The 25,992-nt window shown below is 39.3% G+C and overlaps 1 protein-coding gene across 2 annotated transcripts in view; it reads left to right on the top strand.

The window, feature by feature from the left end:
- The first annotated feature begins 6,865 nt into the window (after positions 1-6,865).
- trpc5a (transient receptor potential cation channel, subfamily C, member 5a) overlaps positions 6,866-25,992 on the top strand; it is a 131,665-nt gene continuing 112,538 nt past the window's right edge. For both annotated transcript variants that reach the window (XM_062065268.1, XM_062065267.1), the window contains exon 1: positions 6,866-7,059. The gene's annotated coding sequence lies outside the window, so the exon portion shown is untranslated. The remainder of the gene's footprint in view (positions 7,060-25,992) is intronic.

The raw sequence follows: 25,992 nt of genomic DNA, 5'->3' as shown, positions 1-25,992 counted from the left end.
AGGCCTGAGCAAATATTTTGACTCGGTGGGCCAAATTTAGAGAAACAAATGTGTCTGGGGGCCGGTATATCTGATTTTTAGGAACACTAATACAAAACCACAACATAATATCTGATGTAATGCTAAAAACGTTATGACAGACCGCCTTAAAAAACGGAATGGGATTTAATTTTTTTTTACTGAATGAGACACCCAGAATATACATTAAAATAAAGAATGTGGGATTGACGATATTAACTATGAATAATAAAACACGGAATATTGCCAACACATGAACGTCACACCCCCTGTTATTGATATTTTACAATCAAGTGAAATGCAAAAAACAGCCAAATATGAATGTGAAGGGTAAAAAAAAACCCACCTAAAATCTGATATATCACAAAGCTTTAGAACTTTGTTGTAAAAATCTCCTTCCGCGTCTGTCCCTGACACCCTCATTTTAAGCTGGCCGCTCTGGAAACACTCTGTGGAAACGCTCCCCACCCACACTTCTTGGTGCCTCGTCTGAGCTGCTGTGACTTAGATTACCATAGTAACTAGTATATCATGCAAAAGCACAGATTCCAACCATTTAAATACTTTGTATAGTTCAAGACTTACGGTCATTTGAAAACATCGCTGCATCATAATGGCAGCTACAGTTTCGATCTTAAAGATCTAAAAAAAATATTTGGGAATATCCGGCGGGCCAGTTTGAAACGCTTAACGGGCCGCATGTGGTCCCCGAGCCTTAATTTGCCCAGATCTGATCTTGATGGCGCTTGTCGGATTGTGTGTTTTAGAAGCAGCTTTGCTCCTCTGACTGAAAAAGAGTGTCCAGCCCTTGGTAAGCTGTGCATGCCACCAGCAGACTTCTTGGACTTTTTAATATTCAAGATATAGGCATCTCTGAAGCCTTCAATATACAAACAACTGTGATGTAACTCAGTGTTTCTTAACTTCAGAGTTGTTGGGGCGCGGGTGCAGAGAGGGCCGACAAAAAAATATCTGTTTCTCACCTGTGGTCTGTATGGGCCGCAGCGGTACTCAGCTGTAATACACTTTTCCAACACATGTGGCAGTAATGAGATCATCAAACAACCAGAAGAAGTCTGGAGCTAAAGTCAAATAGAAGTTTATTCAGCAAAAAAATATGATTAAAATGGTAAAGCTGTATTTCCATTGGCACTTTTATTTTATTTACAGTTTATCAAAGATACCGTTATTTATTAGTATTTATTATCCATCCATTCCATCCAAACCTGCTCAGTGGCCTTGTGGTTAGAGTGTCCGCCCTGAGATCGGTAGGTCGTGAGTTCAAACCCCAGCCGAGTCATACCAAAGACTATAAAAATGGGACCCATTACCTCCCTGCTTGGCACTCAGCATCAAGGGTTGGAATTGGGGGTTAAATCACCAAAATGATTCTCGAGTGCGGCCAACGCTGCTGCTCACTGCTCCCCTCACCTCCCAGGGGGTGGGACAAGGGGATGGGTCAAATGCCTAGTAGGTGTGACAATCAAGAGTACTTTAACTTTTTCTACCGCTTGTCTTAGGGGTCGTGGGGGTGCTTATTGATTTTTCATTTTTTAGTTTGAATGTTGTCTGTCTATCCGTGTTGGCCCTGCGATGAGATGGCGACTTGTCCATGGTGTTCCCCTCCTTCCGCCCGAATGCAGCTGAGATAGGCTCCAGCACCCCCCGCCGCCCCAAAAGGGACAAGCGGTAGAAAATGGATGGATGGATAGTTCTGGGTATATGCATGTAAATGTATTTTTCATCAGTTTTTATGAGTCCCTTCTTTTGCAGTATATTTGTATGTATATTTCTTTGATTTTATATAATCAGTCTGACCTAAGCCTTGATAATAATCTTTGTGGTTAACACATTGTTTCATATCATTTGACAAGGTTTATGCTGTTAAATATACAATTATTGGGTAACACTTTAATATGGGGAACATATTCACCATTAATTAGTTGCTTATTAAGATGCCTTATTCTAAAGTTAAAGTTAAAGTACCAATAATTGTCACACACTTGGTGTGGTGAAATTAGCCTCTGCATTTGACCCATCCCCTTGATCACCCCCTGGGAGGTGAGGGGAGCAGTGGGCAGTAGCGGTGCCGCGCCCGGGAATCATTTTTGGTGATTTAACCCCCAATTCCAACCCTCGATGCTGAGTGCCAAGCAGGGAGGTAATGGGTCCCATTAGTCTTTGGTATGACTCAGCCGGGGTTTGAACTCACAACCTACCGATCTCAGGGCGGACACTCTAACCACTAGGCCACTGAGTAGGTGGCATGGCCTTATTACACAACCAACCCTAACTCAAATAACTCTAAATCAGTGGTTCTTAACCTTGTTGGAGGTACCGAACCCCACCAGTTTCATATGCGCATTCACCGAACCCTCCTTTTTTTCAAATTCAAGACAAAATTATTATATGTTTTTGGTAACATATTTAGTATGGTGAACATATTCTAAGTAACAAAGACATAATTTAGAGTTATTTGGTTAGGGTTAGGGTTAGGGTTCGGGTTCGGGTTAGGGTTAGAGGGTTAGGGCCAGGGTTAGAGGGTTAGGGTTATAATAAGGTCATGCCGAATAAGGCATTAATACATACTTGCCAACCCTCCCGGATTTTCCGGGAGACTCCCGAAATTCAGCGCCTCTCCCAAAAACCTCCCGGGACAAATTTTCTCCCGAAAATCTCCCGAAATTCAGGCGGAGCTGGACGCCACGCCCCCTCCAGCTCCATGCGTACCTGAGTGAGGACAGCCTGTATTCACGTCCGCTTACCCACTATATAAACAGCGTGCCTGCCCAATCACATTATAACTGTAGAATGATCGAGGGCGAGTTCTTGGTTTCTTATGTGGGTTTATTGTTAGGCAGTTTCATTAACGTCCTCCCAGCGCGGTAACAACACACAACAACAGCAGTCACGTTTTCGTCTACCGTAAAGCAGTTCGTCTGCTGTAAACAGAAATGTTGTGACACTCTTAAACAGGACAATACTGCCATCTACTGTACATGCATATGTGACAATAACATCTACGGCTTTTAGAGAGTGCAGTGCACAACTGCGCACACAACAAGGAGACGAAGCAGAAGAACGAGGAAGATACAGCCATGGCGACGCCGACGCCGAGTAAGATGAAGAAATACGCTTGTAAGTTCCAAGCCGCAGCTGCGATTGGACCTGGATAGCCTCCGGGAAGAAGTAGTGGACTACCAAGTGCTTGGCAGTGAAGATCTTCCTCAGGAAGCAAAGATTGGGCCATGCTAGGGAGAGATGGAAGATTCCAGACTCTAGTGCAGGGGTCACCAACCTTTTTGAAACCAAGAGCTACTTCTTGGGTACTGATTAATGCGAAGGGCTACCAGTTTGATACACACTTAAATAAATTGCCAGAAATAGCCAATTTGCTCAATTTACCTTTAACTCTATGTTATTATTAATAATTAATGATATTTAAACTTAATTGAACGGTTTAAAAGAGGAGAAAACACGAAAAAAATGACAACTAAATTTTGAAACATAGTTCATCTTCAATTTCGACTCTTTAAAATTCAAAATTCAAACGAAAAAAAGAAGAGAAAAACTTAAAAAAAGAATTTATGGAACATCATTTGTAATTTTTCCTGATTAAGATTAATTTTAGAATTTTGATGACATGTTTTAAATAGGTTAAAATCCAATCTACACTTTCTTAGAATATATAACAAATTGGACCAAGCTATATTTCTAACAAAGACAAATCATTATTTCTTCTAGATTTTCTAGAACAAAATTTTTAAAAGAAATTCAAAAGACTTTGAAATAAGATTTTAATTTGATTCTACAGATTTTCTAGATTTGAATTTTAATCATAATAAGTTTGAAGAAATATTTCACAAATATTCTTGGTCGAAAAAACAGAAGCTAAAATGAAGAATTACATTAAAATGTTTTTATTATTCTTTACAATAAAAAAAATAATTTACTTGAACATTGATTTAAATTGTCAGGAAAGAAGAGGAAGGAATTTAAAAGGTAAAAAGGTATATGTGTTTAAAAATCCTAAAATAATTTTTAAGGTTGTATTTTTTCTCTAAAATTGTCTTTCTGAAAGTTATAAGAAGCAAAGTAGAAAAAATAATGAATTTATTTAAACAAGTGAAGACCAAGTCTTTAAAATATTTTCCTGGATTTTTTAATTCTATTTGAGTTTTGTCTCTCTTAGAATTAAAAATGTCAGGCAAAGCGAGACCATCTTGCTAGTAAATAAATGCAATTTAAAAAATAGAGGCAGCTCACTGGTAAGTGCTGCTATTTGAGCTATTTTTAGAACAGGCCAGCGGGCTACTCATCTGGTCCTCACGGGCTACCTGGTGCCCGCGGGCACCGCGTTGGTGACCCCTGCTCTAGTGCATTTGATGAAAGCACTTTTGTGCGTGCCACACAGCAATGCATCATCAGAGAGGGTGTTCAGCATGGTTAGAAAAATAGAGACAGAGAATAGAACAAGGATGGACAATTCAACCCTTAACTCAACAATGAGTAGATGAGTGTTATATAATTTATTTACACATATACACACACATATGTGTGTATATGTGTAAATAAATGAACACTGAAATTCAAGTATTTATTTTATTTATATATAATAAAATAAATATTTATATATAGCTAGAATTCACTGAAAGTCAAGTATTTCTTATATATATATATATATATATATATATATATATATATATATATATATATATATATGAAATACTTGGTGAATTCTAGCTGTAAATATACTCCTCCCCTCTTAACCGCGCCCCCAACCACGCCCCCCGCTCCACCCCCGCCTCACACCCGACCACGCCCCCCGCCCCCCACCCCCCCGAAATCGGAGGTCTCAAGGTTGGCAAGTATGCATTAATAAGTAGTTAATAATGACTAGTTAAGAGCCAATATGTTACTAATTTGCATGTTAATAAGCAACTAATTAATGGTGAATATGTTCCCCATACTAAAGTGTTACCATGTTTTTTTATTGGTGCACAAAATGAACCGTGCATGAACATCACCTTGTTCCAACAACAAAACCAACACAGTGCATAAACTCACAACAAATTACACACCTGCAAATCAGTCTGACTTCTGCTGTTGCCGTATCCGTAATACGCCGATAGGGAGAAGTTTTTATTTACGTGATGAGTTGGGTGTGTTTTGACCTCCGCCGAACCCCTAGGGTTCGATCGAACCCAGGTTAAGAACCACTGCTCTAAATTAAGTCTTTGTCACTTAGAATATGTTCCCCATACTAAAGTGTTTGAGTTTGAGTTTGAGTTTGAGTTTGAGTTTATTTCGAACATGCAAGCATACAACATGATACATCACAATTTCCAGTTTCTCTTTTCAACATGTTCGAAATGGAGTAGGAAGAAGCAGAGCTTATTTAATCCTACCCCTTTTCTTTACATAACAGTTGCTGAAACTTTTTTTATTCACTTCCTGTTCTCAATTTTTTCACAATAAACTCCATATGTAATCACAATAAAATAAAATAAAAATAATAGTAAGAATTTAATAATAATAATTGGTGAAGAAAGTCATATTTCATATGATGAGATAAGTAAGATTACTTTAAGAATGAATGAATGAATGGATGAAATAAATTGAAAATGTTTGTCATGGTTCTTCTTCTTTGTACTTTGTAAACACTTTAAGTTTGAAGAGTTTCTTGAAGTGGATCATATTAGTACATTGTTTGATTGCTTTGCTTAATCCATTCCATAATTTAATTCCACATACTGATATACTGAAGGTCTTAAGTGTTGTACGTGCGTACAAATGTTTTAAATTACATTTTTCTCTAAGATTATATTTCTCCTCTTTTGTTGAGAAGAATTGTTGTATATTCTTGGGTAGCAGGTTATAGTTTGCTTTGTGCATAATTTTAGCTGTTTGCAAATTCACTATGTCGTGGAATTTCAGTATCTTTGATTCAATAAATAAAGGATTTGTATGTTCTCTATATCCAACATTATGTATTATTCTAACTGATCTTTTTTGTAACACCGTTAATGAATGAAGTGTACTTTTGTAATTATTTCCCCATATTTCTACACAGTAGCTCAGATATGGTAACACTAGTGAGCAGTATAGACTATGAAGTGATTTTTTTGTCTAGAACATGTTTTGCTTTATTCATTATTGACGTGTTTCTTGCTACTTTATGTTGTATATTTTTTACGTGAGATTTCCAGTTCAATTTATCATCAATCATTATACCTAGAAATTTGGTTTCATTTACTCTTTCAATTTCTATTCCGTCTATTTGTATTTGTGTTTGACTTTCTCTTCTACTATTACCAAATAGCATTATTTTAGTTTTACTAAGATTCAACGATAGTCTGTTATTGTTATAATTTGTTACCAATTATTGAATAAGATTCAAATCAAGAGTAAGATTACTAATTCAGTTTTAATATTTGAGTGGGGCCCGGGGCCCTTTGTGGTGGAAAAGTTGGGCCCCAAGGTTCAAAAGGTTAAGAACCCCTGATATAAGTAATGCAACATTGTGTCATGATGGACAGGAGGAATTGGCTCATTACATTTCAATGGAAAACACATCCAGAACACACCATCGGTTGGGGAAGGACAAAAACAGCTCTGTATTACAAGTTTGAAGTTCGACCAGCACGGTGCGTGCGAGTGGGAGGGGGTGATACGCAACACCCTCCTGCTGCGTGGCGCACTCCCTCACAACACAGCGGCGGCATCAGCAGCACCGGAGCATCTCTCTTTGGACTAAAGACAATGTGGCGGCGTCACCTGTAGCTCGTGGACGCGGCGCCCACGTCTCCCCACCCCCCCCCAACCCCCCTCGGGCTTCCTTCCACGGGAAAAGGATGGCGCGCGCAGAGCGGCAGCCGCGGCCGAGTCATCAACACCGCGGACCGCTGCCTTCTCGTGCAGGTGGCGCGGCCAGGACGAGCTGATCCCACGTAGAACAAGTGGGAGGAAGCAAAGATCTGCGTGTGAGGCGCCAGGAGGATCATTTATATATTAGCAGGAGACGTTCTCTCCCAGAAACAGGTAAGACCCTTTTTCTTCTTCTTCTTCTTCTTCTTCTTCTTCTTCGATGGGCGTGTGCTAACACCTGTCAGCAGCCACGAGTGATTAATTACACGTCATATCGATCATGTCCACACTGCCCGGGCACCTTTGGGGTCGAGCGCGCATGTTCGGCTGCAGAGGCAGGCGGTTCACCTCTATTGAGTAATACTGGGGGGGAGGGGGGGAGGGGGGGGGGGGACTGCAGAGTTTGAGTGGGTCTCCGTGGGCTTTGCGCGCGAGACGGAGGTTGAGCGCGGCTGGGTGCGCGTGATACTGCAGTGTCTGAGCCAATGATGGCTGAAGCTCTCAGTCAGACCTCATGAAGCCCACCACACCCCCACGAAAAAAAAAAAAAAAACCCCACAAAAAAAACCAACCCAACAACAACAACAACAACAACATACATTTCCACCTGCTGCAACGCGCTCACGTGAACATCCAACCAGGCATGCGCAGAGCGTGAACACGTGGCCCAAACGGTAATTGCGTTGACACTACACATTTTCTTTGATCGGGTAGAAAAAATGTCTTGTCAGCAGTTTTTAATAGAGATGGCCGATAAATGCTTTAAAATGTAATATCGGAAACTATCGGTACCGGTTTTTTAAATTATCGGTATCGTTTTTTTGTTGTTGTTTTTTTAATTAAATCAACATAAAAAACACAAGATACACTTACAATTAGTGCACCAACCCAAAAAACCTCCCTCCCCCATTTACACTCATTCACACTCATTTACACAAAAGATGTGTTTCTTTCTGTTATTAATATTCTGGTTCCTACATTATATATCATTATATATCAATACAGTCTGCAAGGGATACAGTCCGTAAGCACACATGGTTGTGCGTGCTGCTGGTCCACTAATAGTACTAACCTTTAAAAGTTAATTTTACTCATTTTTTATTAATTACTAGTTTCTATGTGACTGTTTTCATATTGTTTTACTTTCTTTTTTGTTCAAGAAAATGTTTTTAATTTATTTATCTTATTTTATTTTATCAATATTTTAAAAAAGGACCTTATCTTCACCATACCTGGTTGTCCAAATTAGGCATAATAATGTGTTAATTCCACGACTGTATATATCGGTATCGGTAATTAAAGAGTTGGACAATATCGGAATATCGGATATCGGCAAAAAGCCATTATGGGACATCCCTAGTTTTTAATGATTGTTTTATTATTATTTTTTTGTCGGATAATTTCTAGCACACTAATGAAAGTGGGAACCTTCCCACTTTCATTTTTGCAGTCATAAGCAGAAAACAAAAAAGGATTGCGACATATTGAGGAGCATTCTAATCAATTAATTGATTGTTAAAGAGGAAAACTACTAAAATATGATTGCCTGCACAGAAAATGTTGTCAATCTTTGTAAATCTGCATCGCTTTCTTGTATTTTCTGCATCCTGCAAAAATGTCCATCCATCCATTTTCTACCGCTTGTCCCTTTTGGGGTCGCGGGGGGTGCTGGAGCCTATCTCAGCTGCATTCGGGTGGAAGGCGGGGTGCACTCTAGACAAGTTGCTACCTCATCGCAGGGCCAACACAGATAGACAGACAACATTCACACTCACATTCACACACTAGGGACCATCTAGTGTTGCCAATCAACCTATCCCCAGGTGCATGTTTTTGGAGGTGGGAGGAAGCCGGAGTACCCGGACGGAACCCACGCAGTCACTGGGAGAACATGTAAACTCCACACAGAAAGACCCGAAACCCGGGGATCAAACCCAGGACCTTCGTATTGTGAGGCACATGCACTAACACCTGTTCCACCGTGCTACTTGTGCCACGGTCTGTGTACATATACTATAAATTCCGGACAATAAGCTACTACTTTTTTTCCCTCTACGCTTTGCACCCTGCGGCTTATAAAACGTTGCAGCTGATTGAAGGATTTCTCTTTCCTGACGGCCAAAATGTTGTGTGTTCAACAAATAGTTTTCATTAAACAAAAGCAGAGACACTGAAAAAGGTGTGTTATTTTTTGTGCTCTGGCGCCACCTTTTGGACGAGTTTGCTCACTGCAGGTGCTGCGAGGGGAACGTGTACAGTATTTTCTTCTGTTTAGTGCTTTAAACCGGACGTACAAGTGCCGTTCTATCTTTTAGTCGTCCATAGCGTTTCTACTTGTATGAATTCTTCATTCATCACTCCAAGAAATGTTTGTAAGTTTTACAATACAACAAACTATTTATACTATGTGCGATGATGACATCAACTAATATCCTAGCATGTTTAGGAGTGTCTGTGTTAGTATTATTAACTTACAATGACATTCTCTGTCTATTGCTTCAGTTTCACAAATTCATTGGTACATTTACCAAGACATCACCGTGGAGTTATTGAGTCTGTTTAGCTGATTGGAGAGCTAGCCTCTGCAACTAGTGGGTCCATGACAATGACTTCTGTTTTGTTTGATCAACCGTTTTACTGCCATGTTACAGGCACCGTCTAGAAATAATAAAGGCATGGAAATAAACATTTACACAATTTTTCTGTGAAAATAACTCATTTCACAATGCCTATATCTGTGGCTTATCGTCTGGTGCGGCTAATATATGGAAATGTTTATATTTTTTCAAAAATTTAGTGAGTGCGTCTTATATACCAATGCACTCTATAGTCTGGAAAACACGGTAACTTCTCCTAACTGTGACTGTAACGCTGTGATTGGTCACACTCTGAGCCCTGCCTCCTCACTTTGCGGTGCGGGAGTTGAGTTTATCCACTTTTGCCAGGTGCTCGCCTCATGAGGATAACCAGACAAAGATAACTTTCCCTCACACCAGAATTTTATTGGCGCCATCACTCAACTGCTAACACTGTGTAATCGAGCAGCGCACAGCTATACAAGTTCCAAAGCAGAGCAGGAGAGGGAGCAGGCCTAGAGCATTTACATGGGCATGCTCGTAAGACCGGCAATTGACATCAATGAGACCCAACTTTAAAAAAAGACTTTAATACCAAATATCCACTGTGATCTAAATGCATGCACGTTATTATTCGACTCGTTGGAATCGTTCACCACGATAACCGACATTGTAACAGCCTTTATCGGTCAAAAAAGAGGAAAAGGAAAATAGTATGTATATACTGTAGGGTTGGGCGATATGGACGAAAAAGTATATCTCGATATATTTTTACTTAAACTCTATATATATCTTGATATATTTTTCGGTGAAAGTATACATATAAATATATTAATTTTTGAGCGAAATTCACTGAAATTGAAGTGAATGACACTGTACTGTAAACAGTCAGTGGCACTTTTATTAACCCAGTTAGTCAAGATAGGTATTAACAGCACAGAAAATAAACTGTTTAAGTAGCACAGAATTACATAAAATAAATAAAATAGAAAAAAAAAAATTCTATGTAAAATAGATAACATAACTGTGCAAATAATACAAAATGTATCAAACTCAGATAAAAAAAAATTTTTCAGGCAGACACATTTTAATTCCCAGTCGACGATGTAATGTAATGTCACACACGTACGGTTCTGGTCAGCGCCAAGTAAGTGACTTGACTTCATTATGCGGCTATGATCTTCCTCACTTCGGCATACATTTTTGGGAGCATTTCTCGTGCAAAATATGCCCGGGTTGGCAACTGGAGAGCAGTTTTGGTTTGGGCTTACATGGTAAACAACTCAAATGAATGTTTTATCCAGACACATACATTTGTCCAAATGTGGCCAAGTAGACGCATTGTGGACGTCGTCTACATCGCTAAAGGAAACATCTAAAGAAGAGAATCCCTCTGCCATCTTCCACTAGTTTTTTAAATATATAAATCGCTCGCTTGAATATTCCCTCTTCTCTTCTACGACTCAATTCAACTCAATTCAATTCAATTCAAAGGGGCTTTATTGACATGGAACATATGTTTACATTGCCAAAGCCAGCATTAAAACACAATCAAAACAATTAAAATGTATCAAACTTAATAAAAACTTAATAAACTAGAGAATTGTGCAATACCTTTCAATATAGATGCATACATGTGTATATGAAAGTAAAGATATCCATATACTACAAATAGTAGTATTTATAGTGGTTGTATTCCATTGGATATCCTTTTCTTGTCACAACAGCTCACAAATCTTGCTGCTGTGTTTGCACATTGCTTTACTTCCCCCAGCAGGTATGGGAGTTAATTGTCATGTTTTCAAACTCTCTTTGTGTATTTGCATTCTGTGGGAAGTACACAGTGACGTGCAGTCAGGAGAGGCAGGTGAGGCGGGGCGTCACGTGCCATCATGGAAAGAAAAAAAAAAAATTAAATTGTTATATGTATCCAGTGATTATAAAGTTATTTTCCATTTAACTTCACCAGTTTTAGATTATTTTTATTCAAAATTGCTGAATTTTCACATGTGCCGTTCGCCGTTCAAATACTGAGAAGAGACTTGCGGTGAGTCACCAGCCAGTTGAGCCTCACCATGGATTGCGCAATGACTCGGCTAACTGCTGGCCTGCTGTGCAGTGAGACCATATTGCTATATGAATTATATTATACATTTCCATAGTTTAGTTAACTGAGGTATATAATGTACAGTGTATTTTGTCAACAACTGTATGTGTGTAACGTATTTTTTGTGCTGAGTAATCATAAAACGGCTGCGAAGACGCACTGGCTGAGGCTCGCAGTAATCCCGCCTCCCGGTGGTAGAGGGCGCTAGTGATCCCAGGGATCATTTTTGCGACTACTCGGCTGCAGAAGAAGTGACAACAAGCAGCAACAGTTAGCGATCGTTTATTTTTTCCTCTCGCCTGGACTTTACCATGGAGGTTTACAAATCTAAAATAAAACAGTTTTCTAAACTGGACTTTCAATGGAAGCAGGAGGTAATAATTAAAGGAAGATCTCCATCGAGACAGAGAGACTTTTAAAACTGAAGAAAGATAAGGAAGACTTCTATAAACAAGTTATCGATGCTTTTGTTCAGAAGGAGCGGCGCATGGACTTCATTTATAAGTAAAGGTAAGACCATAACAATGTTTTTTTTATTAAATGTGCTTTTTTGTGTGCTACAGTTTGTATGTGTAAAGTTAAAGTTAAATTAAAGTACCAATGATTGTCAACACACACTAGGTGTAATAAAATTTGTCCTCTGCATTTGACCCATCCCCTTGTTCACCCCCTGGGAGGTGAGGGGAGCAGTGGGCAGCAGTGGGCAGCAGTGGGCAGCAGCGGCGCCGCGCCCGTGAATCATTTTTGGTGATTTAACCCCCAATTCCAACCCTTGATGCTGAGTGCCAAGCAGGGAAGAATGCTGGTATGAGCTTTTAAACATAACCCGTTAGCTGCTGCCAATCAAATGGTGAATAAGGTACTCTTTAGGGTTCATATGTTTGTAAATCTGACTGTGATGAAGTCAGTGCCTCACCAGCCATGAACCTCACCACACGTCACTGGAAGTACAGTATATCTCTCTGATGTCTTGACCCTTGACAAATGACTCTCTCGTCGTCATTTGGAATGTCTGTTGTGATTTCCCTTCCTGGTTCCATGACCCGCCCTATCTTGCCTCTGATTGGCCTGTCTCTTATGTTTTGCCTTAATCTCAACCAATCATGGATGTTCTTATTCATACAAGCACGTCTTGGACGGAGGAAGGGGAGGGGTTTCGTAGCCCATGAGAGGGAGTGAGGAGCGGGGGAGAATCAATAAACACAACAAACAAGCCGTGTTTGGTCATTTTAACATGAAATAAATTATATCGATATTACGATAGTTTCTTAATTCATATCTTGTTTGAAAATACATTGATATATCTAACAAACTTGATATATCGCCCAGCCCTAATATACTGTATATCGTTACTTTACATGCAGTCGACAGAAATAGTTTTATTTAAGTTCTGGCTTCTCCTTGGCACTATGGTGAGCAATGACTCCCGCTAGCCGCACGCTGGACTGCACACTATTTGTTTATTTGTTTACCGAGTAGACCGGTAAAGCCAGGCAGAATTCCTCCACTGTACTGTGGGAATGCTTTGTACTGAACCGGAAAATCCAATTCCTAATACATGTACAGTTACACCTTTATTCAGCACACAGCTCGTGTGTTGCATTGACATCGGTTCCTATTTCAAGGAGTCATCATCTGTTTAGTTCAGGGCTGCTTGGCAGAAAGTTTGAAATCCACTTTGTTTTATTTTTTTCAATTCTCGCTCACCTGTGACCCCAGTGGGTGAGGACTTATTTTAAAGACTCTCTCCTCCTTTCGTTCCTCTCCCGCTCGCTTTCTTCCTCCTCCATTTGGCGTTTTTGTTATTTTCCAGATAGATGGAGAGCAGAGAGGGAGAGGATTGTCTTGTGCAGCAGAGAGACACGCGACAGCGCCTCCATCCACGGTCCACCTGTCATTGTCTTTTTTCTATCAAGCTCTCTGTCTTCTGTCTCACGGCTCCTGCTTCTCATGTATGTAACGATAAGAACATTTCATTTGTCACCAAAATGATCAGTTATTATTATAAGGCTTTTGTTGAATGAGCCCAAAACCACAAATGCACACATATAATCAGGTTAATAGCAATATTATTTTATTTAAATATGTTTGACTTCTCCCATTTTAATTCTAAGAAGTTTTAGTGTTTACTTAATGATAGAGAAAAAAGTTCCTGTGACATCATGCATATTCACTTACTTTTGTCATATTGCTTCGAGTATCAACCGATCTCTCTGTCTAAGAGAGCGCAGCCTGGAGTTTTAATGTACACAGGTGAATATCTTAGTTGCTCAGACAGTAAAATGTTTATGCAAGTTTAGATTGGAGAATGTCATTTTCAATAGGGAAAGACATTGATGTCTTTTGTTTTCATTTTAGCATTTAAGCTACCTCGCTCTGACTAGCTTCTCCAGTAAATAAGCAGTGTCACCAGTCCGTGAGATTATTATGTGTCATCAATCACAGTTTTACGATTATTTTCATTTAAAACGGTAATACTAATTGTGGGAATTTTTACCCTGGTCTATCATTATACCGTTTATCGTTACATCCCTATACTCTTGCAACCTTTTTAAATTAGATTTTTTAGCTTCACCTCTTGCAACACATGCTCCTTACTTGGTCTCTCCTTTTGTGTCCATGCTCACTTTTCTATTTGTCTTCCTCTTCCAACCTCAGTTCAGTCAATATTGTTCCCTTTGTTGTATCTCAAATGGAATACTTTAATCAGTCCACTTGAACAAACACTGTATACCATGTACACTGTGTACCTAGGAACTGCTGATTTTGACAGTCTATTACTGTCCAATATTTAGCCTCTTCCTCTTCTCTCCTTTTTAATTGTGCCTCCCCTTCTGCTGCGGAGCCAAGATGGCAAGAAAAGAGGGTTGCTAAGGACCATTGCTGCACACTTACAATGTTGACTGTTTTAGTGCAACATCCAGGACCTGACAGTGCACTGCATTCGGCAGCATGGACGCCCTCGTGCACTCCAAATACAAAGTGGACACCTGCAGCCATCTCCTTCCTCAACCACAGCCATGTATTTTCATGCTGTCACCTTCTTTTACATTTAATTAAGTACAGTAGTACCTCAACTTACGAGCATGTTGCGTTCCACGACCGGGCACATGAGTTAAAACACTCGTATCTCAAATTAGCTGTGCCCAGTTAAATTAACTGAAATCAGGTTAATCCGTGCTTGGCTCTCCCAACACGTCCTAATTTTAACATGCCTATTAAAAACACTTTGGTCCTCCGGACCAAAGACGAAAAGAACCATCCGGATTGTTATAGGCGCAAAGTTGAAAAGCCAGCATCTGTGACGGTATGGGGGTGTATTACTGCCAAAGACATGGGTAACTTACACATATGTGAAGGCGCCATTAAAGGCCTACTGAAAGCCACTACTACCGACCACGCAGTCTGATAGTTTATATATCAATGATGAAATCTTAACATTGCAACACATGCCAATACGGCCGGGTTAACTTATAAAGTGCAATTTAAAATTTCCCGCGAAACTTCCGGTTGAAAACGTCTATGTATGATGACGTATGCGTGTGACGTCAATGGTTGAAACGGAAGTATTCGGACACATTGTATCACAATACAAACAGCTCTGTTTTCATCGCAAAATTCCACAGTATTCTGGACATCTGTGTTGGTGATCTTTTGCAATTTGTTTAATGAACAATGAAGACTGCAAAGAAGAAAGCTGTAGCTGGGATCGGTGTATTAGAGGCTGACTGCAGCAACACAACCAGGAGGACTTTGAGTTGGATAGCAGACGCGCTATCCGACGCTAGCCGCCGACCGCATCAATGATCAGGTGAAGTCCTTCGTCGCGCTGTCGATCGCTGGAACGCAGGTGAGCACGGGTGTTAATGAGCAGATGAGGGCTGGCGTAGGTGGAGCGCTAATGCTTTTATCATAGCTCTAACGAGGTCCCGTAGCTAAGTTAGCTTCAAAGGCGTCATTAGCAACAGCATTGCTAGGCTTCGACAGGCGGCACAGCATTAACCGTGTGGTTACAGGTCCAGTGTTTGTATCTGTGTCTCCTGATAGTACTATTGTTGATTTTCTGTCTATCTTTCCAGTCAGGGGCTTATTTCTTTTGTTTCTATCTGCATTTAAGCACAATGCTATCACGTTAGCTCCGTAGCTAAAGTGCTTCACCGATGTATTGTCGTGGAGATAAAAGTCACTGTGAATGTCCATTTCGCGTTCTCGACTCTCATTTTCAAGAGGATATAGTATCCGAGGTGGTTTAAAATACAAATCCGTGATCCACAATAGAAAAAGGAGAAAGTGTGGAACCCAATGAGCCCTTTTACCTAAGTTACGGTCAGAGCCAAAAAAGATATGTCCTGCACTGCACTCTAGTCCTTCACTCTCACGTTCCTCATCCACAAATCTTTCATCCTCGCTCAAATTAATGGGGTAATCGTCGCTTTCTCTGTCCGAATCGCTCTCGCTGCTGGTGTAAACAATGGGGAAATGTGAGGAGCCCTTCAACCTGCGACGTCACGCTACTTCCGGTACAGGCAAGGCTTTTTTTTATCAGCGACCTAAAGTTGCGAACTTTATCGTTGATGTTCTCTACTAAATACTTTCAGCAAAAATATGGCAATATCGCGAAATGATCAAGTATGACACATAGAATGGATCTGCTATCCCCGTTTGAATAAAAAAAAATTCATTTCAGTAGGCCTTTAATGCTGAAAGGTACATACAGATTTTGGAGCAACATATGTTGCCATCCAAGCAACGTTACCATGGACGCCCCTGCTTATTTCAGCAAGACAATGCCAAGCCACATGTTACATCAACGTGGCTTCATAGTAAAAGAGTGCGGGTACTAGACTGGCCTGCCTGTAGTCCAGACCTGTCTCCCATTGAAAATGTGTGGCACATTATGAAGCCTAAAATACGACAACGGAGACCCCCGGACTGTTGAACAACTTAAGCTGAACATCAAGCAAGACTGGGAAAGAATTCCACCTGAGAAGCTTAAAAAATGTGTCTCCTCAGTTCCCAAACGTTTACTGGGTGTTGTTAAAAGGAAAGGCCATGTAACACAGTGGTGAACATGCCCTTTCCCAACTACTTTGGCACGTGTCGTAGCCATGAAATTCTAAGTTAATTGTTATTTGCAAAAAAAAATAAAAAAATTATGAGTTTGAACATCAAATATCTTGTCATTGTAGTGCATTCAATTGAATATGGGTTGAAAAGACGATTGCTTGTTTGTTGAGGTACCGCTAAATATTATAACACTATCTCCACTTTTCTCTGCATGTTCTCCAAATTTTACTTCATACCAGGAGGAAACATTAGCTAAATATAGAGTTGAACTAGATGTGTGGTGTGCATCATAGTGCATGTTGTAGTGCAGAGAAAAATCATGTTCTTAAACGCCACCGTGCTTCTGTCACACTGCTGCAACCATCAGTCTAACACAAGTTGCAATCTGGACGGACCTAAAGGTTCTGGCTGCGCCTGTGACGGCGTATTAATGAGCTGTCACTTTCCCGGACTCAAAATTATTACTTTTGGCCAATATTGACAAGGAGCAATTAGGTTTTTCATGAGAAGCTTAGGTTTTTTATGGCTTTTTGGCTTCCGCTTCGGTTCTCCGTCCTGCAGCTAATGGACTTCTGTAATCAAGCAGTTCCGTTCTATCAGTGACGTCACGCTTGCAGTGCAGCAACGCCATGAGGATGATCAAAGTCAAGTTTCACAGAAAAAGGACAAAGAAGCAGCAGAGACGAGGAAGCGGTTTCGAGAGGTTCAGCTGTTGGCGCTGAGGAGAACCACTGACGTCTATAGTGCCACAACTGTAAGAGACAGACAAGGGTCATGTGTTGTCTCGTCACGGGAAAGGCAGCCTTTGTCTTAAAATTAGGAGTTGAGGTTGTTAGTTACTCAGCACGCACACACAGTGGTCTGTGTGCCGCTGGAGCAGTATTTGTTTCTACAGAGTTTGGTGAATAAGTGTCTGTAAGTAGAAATACACTTGCTATTTTATGTCGATTTTGTTCTGTTAAAATATAATTTTATAAATGTTCGCCCTGGTGATTTTCGTTATCCTGTCAATGAGCTGGTCCATTGTACGTTAGCATTAAGCTAGCAGCATTAGAGCCAACCTTCATACTGTTTAGCATTAAGGGTTGGAATTGGGGGTTAAATCACCAAAATGATTCCCGAGCGCGGCCACCCTGCTGCTCACTGCTCCCCTCACCTCCCAGGGGGTGGAACAAGGGGATGGGTCAAATGCAGAGAACAAATTTCATTACACCTAGTGTGTGTGACAATCATTGGTACTTTAACTTAACTTTAACTTTACACATACAAACTGTAGCACACAAAAAAGCACATTTAATAAAAAAAACTTTATTATGGTCTTACCTTTACTTATAAATGAAGTCCATGCGCCGCTCCTTCTGAACAAAAGCATCGATAACTTGTTTATAGAAGTCTTCCTTATCTTTCTTCAGTTTTAAAAGTCTCTCTGTCTCGATGGAGATCTTCCTTTAATTATTACCTCCTGCTTCGATTGAAAGTCCAGTTTAGAAAACGATTTTATTTTAGATATGTAATCCTCCATGGTAAAAGTCCAGGCGAGAGGAAAAAATAAACGATCGCTAACTGTTGCTGCTTGTTGTCGCTTATTCTGCAGCCGAGTAGTCTAAAAAATGATTCCTGGGATCACTAGCGCCCTCTACCACCAGGAGGCGAGAGTAATTTCACCACACCAAGTGTGTGTGTGACTATCAGTGGTATTTTAACTTTATAATTGTATGTTTTTGTTGTTGTTTATAACCAATTGTATTGTTGATTTAACATTATACGCGCAGGTATACTGCATTTCATATATAAGGGTTGCAACTAACGACTATTTTGATAGTCGACTAGTCATCGATTATCTTAACGATTAGTTGACTAATCGTATTATAAAGCGCACACATATCCAGGGGCTCTAATTTGGCCATCGACTTTTAAAAAATTAAGAGTTATTTTTAGGCATGTGCTTACTAACAACAAAGATAACTAAATCATTCATAAACATTTATTTATACTATAACTATGCTGCTTGTTGGGCTGTTACAAAAATAAAAAATAACCTATAAACTTTTGTCAATTTAAAAGCAATTACAGGCAAAGTGCTAAAAAAAAGTGTCATTTTCTTGTTGCCAGAAAAAGACAGTTAAACTAGCAGCAATAACAACAAAATTATCTAAATTCCTCAAAGAAAAAAAAGATTTTGTGATGATGTGTTTAAGAGCTGTACATATGATCGATTTCTGATCAACTCCTGGCCTTTTTAGCAATCTAGTAAACTCCATTTATAGAATTGTATCATTTAGTCATTCTTAACATTTTAGCTATCTAATATTTATAATAATTATGTTTAATCTTTTATGATATCGGCGCAATGTTGCCTAATGTGTGTGCGTGTGTCTGTGAGTGTGTACGTGTTTTTGTGCGCGAGCGTGTGTGTGTATGTATGTGTGTGCGTGATAGTGATTGACATTTCTTATTGTGCCTTTTTCATTGCACGGCAAATTGATGCTGTTTACACCTGAAGTTCCTGACCAATAAAAAACACTTGAATTTATTGACACAAAATTTAGCGAGCGGAATTTCGCTAAAATTATAAAGTTATTTTTTACACAACTTCGTCTCACACTTGTTAGCTAGCTAGCTATCTTACTGAGTTGAGACAGCATCCTCCAGATGTCCGACATTCCCTTGCTTGAAATGTTCCCGTATCACAGATGTAGTGTAATAAAAACAACATCTGCTTTGCAAAATGAGCAATGTATTCATGTTTTTGATAAGAATAAAAGGAAATGTTACATGTTTAAATGTTTTCACCCGCAATATTGTTGCGAGTGGCCGCGTTGACTCGCGTCCCTCCGGAAAAACACGAATGATGGCGGCACGACTATTGTCGACAAATTAATTTGTCGGCGAAAAATGTTCTTATCAATATTTGTCGACAACAATCGACGAATGGGTGTACCCCTAACATATATTTGTTTACTTTTCTTTGTGTGCTTTAGTTTTACAGTAACTTTATTGTGGAGACTATCAATAAACCACCTTTAAAAATTAAAAAGAATGTTTACATATTTGACAAACTCAATTCCAACATTCAGGGAGGGCCGAATAATATATCCCAATAAAGCAGAAATGTACAAAGTGCAGCCTGTGTTACATTATAGCAATAAAATATGCAGCAACAATAAATGTGAAAATTAGAGCAAAACAATATAAGAAAAAATATGTTATTACCAATTATTAATAACACATTTGTTTTTTTAAATACATGTATAACATGTTTTTATTCTTTTTAAAGAAAATATGTGCATCATCGTCATTTATGCAAATTATATGACGACGTCATATTGACACTGCACCAGCCACGCCCCCACCACACTCCTAGCCACAAGTATATTGGCAATCCGTAGAAAACACTGCACAAAGTGTGTGCGTGTGTGTCTGCGTGTGTGTGTGTGTGTGTGTGTGTGTGTGTGTGTGTGTGTGTGTGTGTGTGTGTGTGTGTGTTTGCGTGCACAGCGTGACTCATGGACAAGATAATTATGTCATGTCTCATAAGAGAAATGAACAAGAACCGTATATCATTGTATCAGGAATAAAAAAAAATAATTTGGCTTTATTTTAGCGATGGCGTCACAAACTGCTTCCTGTCATCTGGCAGTCAGTAGGTTTACATGCACACAATATTCCAGTATTATCCACAATATGGTAATATGATAAAAAAAATATCTGAAAAATGTGAACACTATTTTCAGATTGATAATTCCAAATGTAGGTGATTTCCAGTCATTAAAACCTGTTTGAATATGCCAATATTAGATCATACTGTCATGATCCCACATGACATTTGGGACTATGTTCATTACTTTCCTGTATTTAGAGTCATCTCTCGTCCTTGTACTCTTTTTTTTTTTGTCAGTATTTTACAGTCTGTTACTTGTCCTGTCAACACACCTGTTCCTCATTGTCAATGGGTTCCATTTAGTTCCACTTTGTTACCGCCGGTAACAGAGCTGGTTCATTACTTAGAGTATGCCAAAGTGTTCTGTTGCCTTTTAGTTTCCTGCTAGATTTTTGTTATTTGTCTTCTGCCGGGTTTCTAATCAAACGACCTTCTGCCTGCACACCGCTTGCCTTTTCTGCATCCTGGGATCACAACAACTGCCAACACACACTTTTTACTGTCTCGTTTTTTTTACATTGCCTCTTAGAGTGGTCTTAGGCCATATTGCATATTGTGTATATTGTGTTGTTTTTATATATTGTGTGGTTTCTTCTTTTTAAAAAAAAATGCAAAGCACCTTAGGGAAGCAACCTAAATTTCGTTGGACCTGTACCTGTACTTGCACAATGACAATAAAGATCATTCATTCATTCATTCATTCACAAGCAGAAGATATTTTCCTTAAAGACTTGAAATGATCAAATGGTATGACTTTTTTTATAATGTTATCTGGAAAACTTAAGTCATTTTTGTCTGTAACCATGTTGATACCACATCTACAAAAAATGGTTTTGACAAGTCAAGCATTTTATGTACTGGGTCTTGCTTTTTGGTGAAAAAAACAAAACCTTTGTTTTGTGTTGACGTCATTACCGGCAGTATTGGGAATTGAGGGACTCCATCACATTAAGTGCACACAGTAAAAGCAGTTACATTTGCTTGCTTGTGCAGAAATCAAAGTGGTGTCATTTAAAAGTTTTCAAACTACAAAACCAGCAGGTTGTTCGGATTAAAATAATGTACGACCCCCACGGGGCGCCTGCTGCATATCATGCTTTATGGTGCTGGCGTGCTGCCACTTCCTCAAGAGGGATCAATTAGTGTGATGCCCTCAAGGACACAAGGGATGCAAAAATTCACAAACTAATTGAATCATCCAGCGGTGAACTTCAAAGATTTCTCTCAGCACTGCTTTTTGCTTCAGTGGCACACAACTGACCCTACTGCGTTCTGCCATGTCAAAAAGGGGCCCCTAGATGGACGATGTGCTCTTCCTTGGAAGTTTCTCTAAATAAACCCAATGTTTGTGTACTCCACTGAGAGCCAAAGGCAAGCCTTGTAAAGACATAAGCTCCTTCAAGCAGACAATTCACTTTGGTAAATATGAAGTGCATTTGAGCTGAGTCCATCATTTGCTTGAGACTTTGTCAGCAAACAAAGCAGTTTTATTCACGAGTCAAGATTATTTATCAAAACCGTACAAATGTATGAGGACATTTGGAAATATATCCTGAATTTCATTATTATTATTAATATTGCTTAGTTTATACCCTGCATTTATTTAAACATTATATTAATGTTACTGTACTTTTTTCCCTCCTTTATTTATCTATCTATCTATCCATTCCTCTTGAATATCATTGATGTTTAATCTATTACTGTATCTATTGCTTATTGTGAAAAGTGAACATGCAATAAGTAAATGTTGAGACATGGAGAAGGGGTAGGATTAAATAAGTGCTGATTTTTCCTACTCCTTTTTGGACATGTTGAATTATGCAATTGTAAGCATGAGACCTCTCCCAGTGTAACTTATTAAGCAGCCATCGTCAACAAATTACCATTTCCACACACAATTTGCTAAAACAGGCAAACACACACAAAGCAGCAGCACGACAATGAGTGTCTCTCTGCCGGAATGAACTAATTAATTCCGGATTTAACACTCAGGAGAAGCAATCCATGATTTAACCTAGCAAGAGCTTGGGCCATTACAAAAACACAGCAATTACTTGTGGAGATAACTATATGTTAAACTGCATGCAGCTCAGACTGTGTGCGTCGTTCCTGCAGTGACAATGCTTTTCCATTAGTGTCACTGTGTGCGCGTCATCTGCACAAACGGGTGTTTACGTTCTTGTGTGCGCTGGTCTTGCGTTACTGTGTAATAAACGCTTCAAACGACGACGAGGGAGGAAACATGATGCAAACAACAAGAGATAACATTGTATCCCCAAGATGGCCACCTTCTTAATTTCCCCTCGGGGATTAATAAAGTATTTCTGATTCTGATTCTGATTGATTGTATTCTAATTGTATTTCCTGTATCAGTTGTCATGTGACTTATTTTGGGATGTTTACTTCCGGTGAACGAATTGGTGGTCCACCAAACAGTGTACGAACTATCTGAGTATGCAAGGGTTCTGGATAGGGTTGTACGGTATACCTGTATTGGTTTAGTACCGCGATACTAATGAATTATATTCAGTACTATACCGCCTCTAAAAAGTACTGGTTCCCTATGCCCCCACGCCGCCGTAGTCATTGTTTGTTTTACAAGCAGAACAGCATGTTTGGCAGTGCACAATCACGGAGTACTTACAAACAGACACAGTGTGTAGACAGAAAAGGGAGAACGGATGCGTTTTGTCTTAAAAACTAACGATAAAGGTTAAGCTATACCACTGAAACGCCCTCCGGAAGAGGTGCTTTAAGACATGGCTAGCTAGCGGCTAAAGTTCAGCCGCAGTCGGCAGTGTTTTAGCTACTTCTAAATCACTAATCCTTGCATCCATGGCGACAAATAAAGTACGTTTCTTACAAGTATCATCCCTGCAGGACGAGGAATAGCTAAACATGCTTCACTACACACTGTAGCTCACCGGCGTCACCGCTAATGATGCCGTTTTTGAATGTAAACAAACGCCAATGGTGGATCTACACCTAACATCCACTGTATTGATACCAAGTACAGTAGCGTATCTAGTCGATAAAACTATGATTATATCAATATTTTTTAGCATCAGAAAATCTTTTTTTGTTTTTTATTTATGTATATTATGTTTATAAACTCAGGAAATATGTCCCTGGATACATGAGGACTTTGAACATGACCGATGTATAATCCTGCAACGACTTGGTATCGGATAAATACCTAAATTTGTGGTATCACCCAAAACTAATGTAAAGTAATAAACGACAGAAGAATAAGTGATTATTACATTTTATCAGAAGTGTAGATAGAACATGTTAAAAGGTAAAGTAAGCAGATATTAACAGTAAATGAACAAGTAGATTACTAATTCATTCTCTACCACTTATCCTTAACAATGTTGACAAAATAATAAAATGATAAATGACACAATATGTTACTGCATATGTCAGCAGACTAATTAGCAGAGGTGGGACCAAGTCATTGCTTTGCAAGTCACAAGTAAGTCTCAAGTCTTTGCCCTCAAGTCTCGAGTCAAGTCCCGAGTCAAGACAGGCAAGTCCTGAGTCAAGTCCAAAGTCAAGACTAGAAAGTCTCAAGTCAAGTCCCAAGTCCTGCATTTTGAGTTTCGAGTCCTTTCAAGTCCTTTTAACCACAGACTAATATTTTTACACAGATTGTGTATGCTTTTAAAATGCTGTATTTATTTATTAAAACAAGTGCATTTGAAATTGCAGGAAAAAAAATAGTGCTGACATTGCAATTCATAATAGCACTATTAACCAGTCATTTTAATAGTTTAAAAAATTTTAAACATTTAATTCATTCCTTTACAGAATAAACACATTTGCAAAAACAAACATTAACATACTATTGGTTGTATTTTATGAAAACAATATAACCACAGAGTTGAGAAGGAGCAAAGATCTTCAATATTTGTATGTGAAAATCACAAAGAAATCTTCCGGGGGAGGATGACCCCCCTACAGGGATTTGGTTTACAAACTTTCAGCCCCACCTAAAACAAAATTCACCAGCCGCCACTGATTATGATGCATTCTCATTTTAGGCAAAGTATAAGACAATAATTTCTTAACAGTATAATTGTAACCAGGAATAAGTCTTCAAGTAACAATATTCAAATACTAACATTGTTGACCAAGACAGAATTTGGTTTTATTCTGAATCCAGTGAAACAGATTGGTGGTTTTAGCTGATATAAAGACTTTCAGGTGTTTATATCCTGCTGGTAACAAGTCACAGGTGGAGAAAATCCTCAGTGCTGAGCTCTGTAGAACTTGCACCTGGCTCGCTGACAACAAGCTATCCATCCACTTGGGTAAAACAGAATCCATCCTGTTTGGGTCCCACATCAAACTTAAGACAGTCAATCACTTCACCATAAAAGTAGGTGACAGTGTCATCACCAGGAAAGATGAGGTCACCTACCTAGGTTCCATTCTAGAGGCTAACCTTTCCTGTGATAAAATGGCAACCAAGGTAATCAAAAAGGTTAACCAACGAACGAGATTTCTCTACAGAATGTCCTCTCTGGTCAACAAAAGCACCTTGAGGATTCTGGCGGGAACTCTCGTTCAACCCTTTTTCGATTACGCATGCACCTCCTGGTACCCCAGCACCTCCAAAACCCTCAAATCTAAACTCCAAACATCTCAGAACAAGCTAGTCAGGTTACTTCTAGACCTCCACCCCAGATCCCACCTCACTCCTACCCACTTCTCTAAAGTGGGCTGGCTCAAGGTGGAGGACAGAGTTAAACAACTTGCACTGAGCCTAGTCTATAAAATCCGCTACACCTCCCTGATACCGAAGTACATGTCAAACTACTTCCTTAACGTAAATGACCGCCATAACCACAACACCAGGGGGTGCTCCACTAACCACGTTAAACCCAGATTCCGAACTAACAAAGGTCTTAACTCATTCTCTTTCTATGCCACATCAATGTGGAATGCGCTCCCAACAGGTATAAAAGAAAGGGCATCTCTATCCTCCTTCAAAACCGCAATAAAAGTTCACCTCCAGGCAGCTACAACCCTAAACTAACACCCTCCCCGGATTGCTAATAATCAAATGTAAACAATCAAATGCAGATTCTTTTTCTTATGCCTTCTGATCTCTCTCTCTCTCTCTCTCTCTCTCTCTCTATGTCCACTACTTGATGTCCATATCCCTCCCCACCCCCCCTCCACACTCCTGATTGTAAATAATGTAAATAATTCAATGTGATTATCTTGTGTGATGACTGTATTATGATGATAGTATATATGATAGTATATATCTGTATCATGAATCAATTTAAGTGGACCCCGACTTAAACAAGTTGAAAAACTTATTCGGGTGTTACCATTTAGTGGTCAATTGTACGGAATATGTACTTCACTGTGCAACCTACTAATAAAAGTCTCAATCAATCAATCAATCAATCAATATATATTTTTAAGTATTTGGCAGACGCTTTTATCGAAAGCGACATACATAAAAAATACATATATAACAATGACTGTAAACATTATCATTTAAGGGAAGAATGTAATAGAAAATATCAATACAAAGTGTCAAGACAGAATAAACTCTCTGCTGCTGCAGCAACAGAGTTACCGTCTATAGCAGTGTTTTTCAACCACTGTGCCGCGGCACACTAGTGTGCCGTGAGATACAGTCTGGTGTGCCGTGGGAGATTATGTAATTTCACCTATTT

This window comes from Entelurus aequoreus, linkage group LG12 (genome assembly GCF_033978785.1).
Source record: "Entelurus aequoreus isolate RoL-2023_Sb linkage group LG12, RoL_Eaeq_v1.1, whole genome shotgun sequence".
Classification (NCBI taxonomy): domain Eukaryota; kingdom Metazoa; phylum Chordata; class Actinopteri; order Syngnathiformes; family Syngnathidae; genus Entelurus; species Entelurus aequoreus.
Note: the sequence above shows the minus strand (reverse complement) of the source record. Positions and strands in the feature narration are given on the sequence as shown.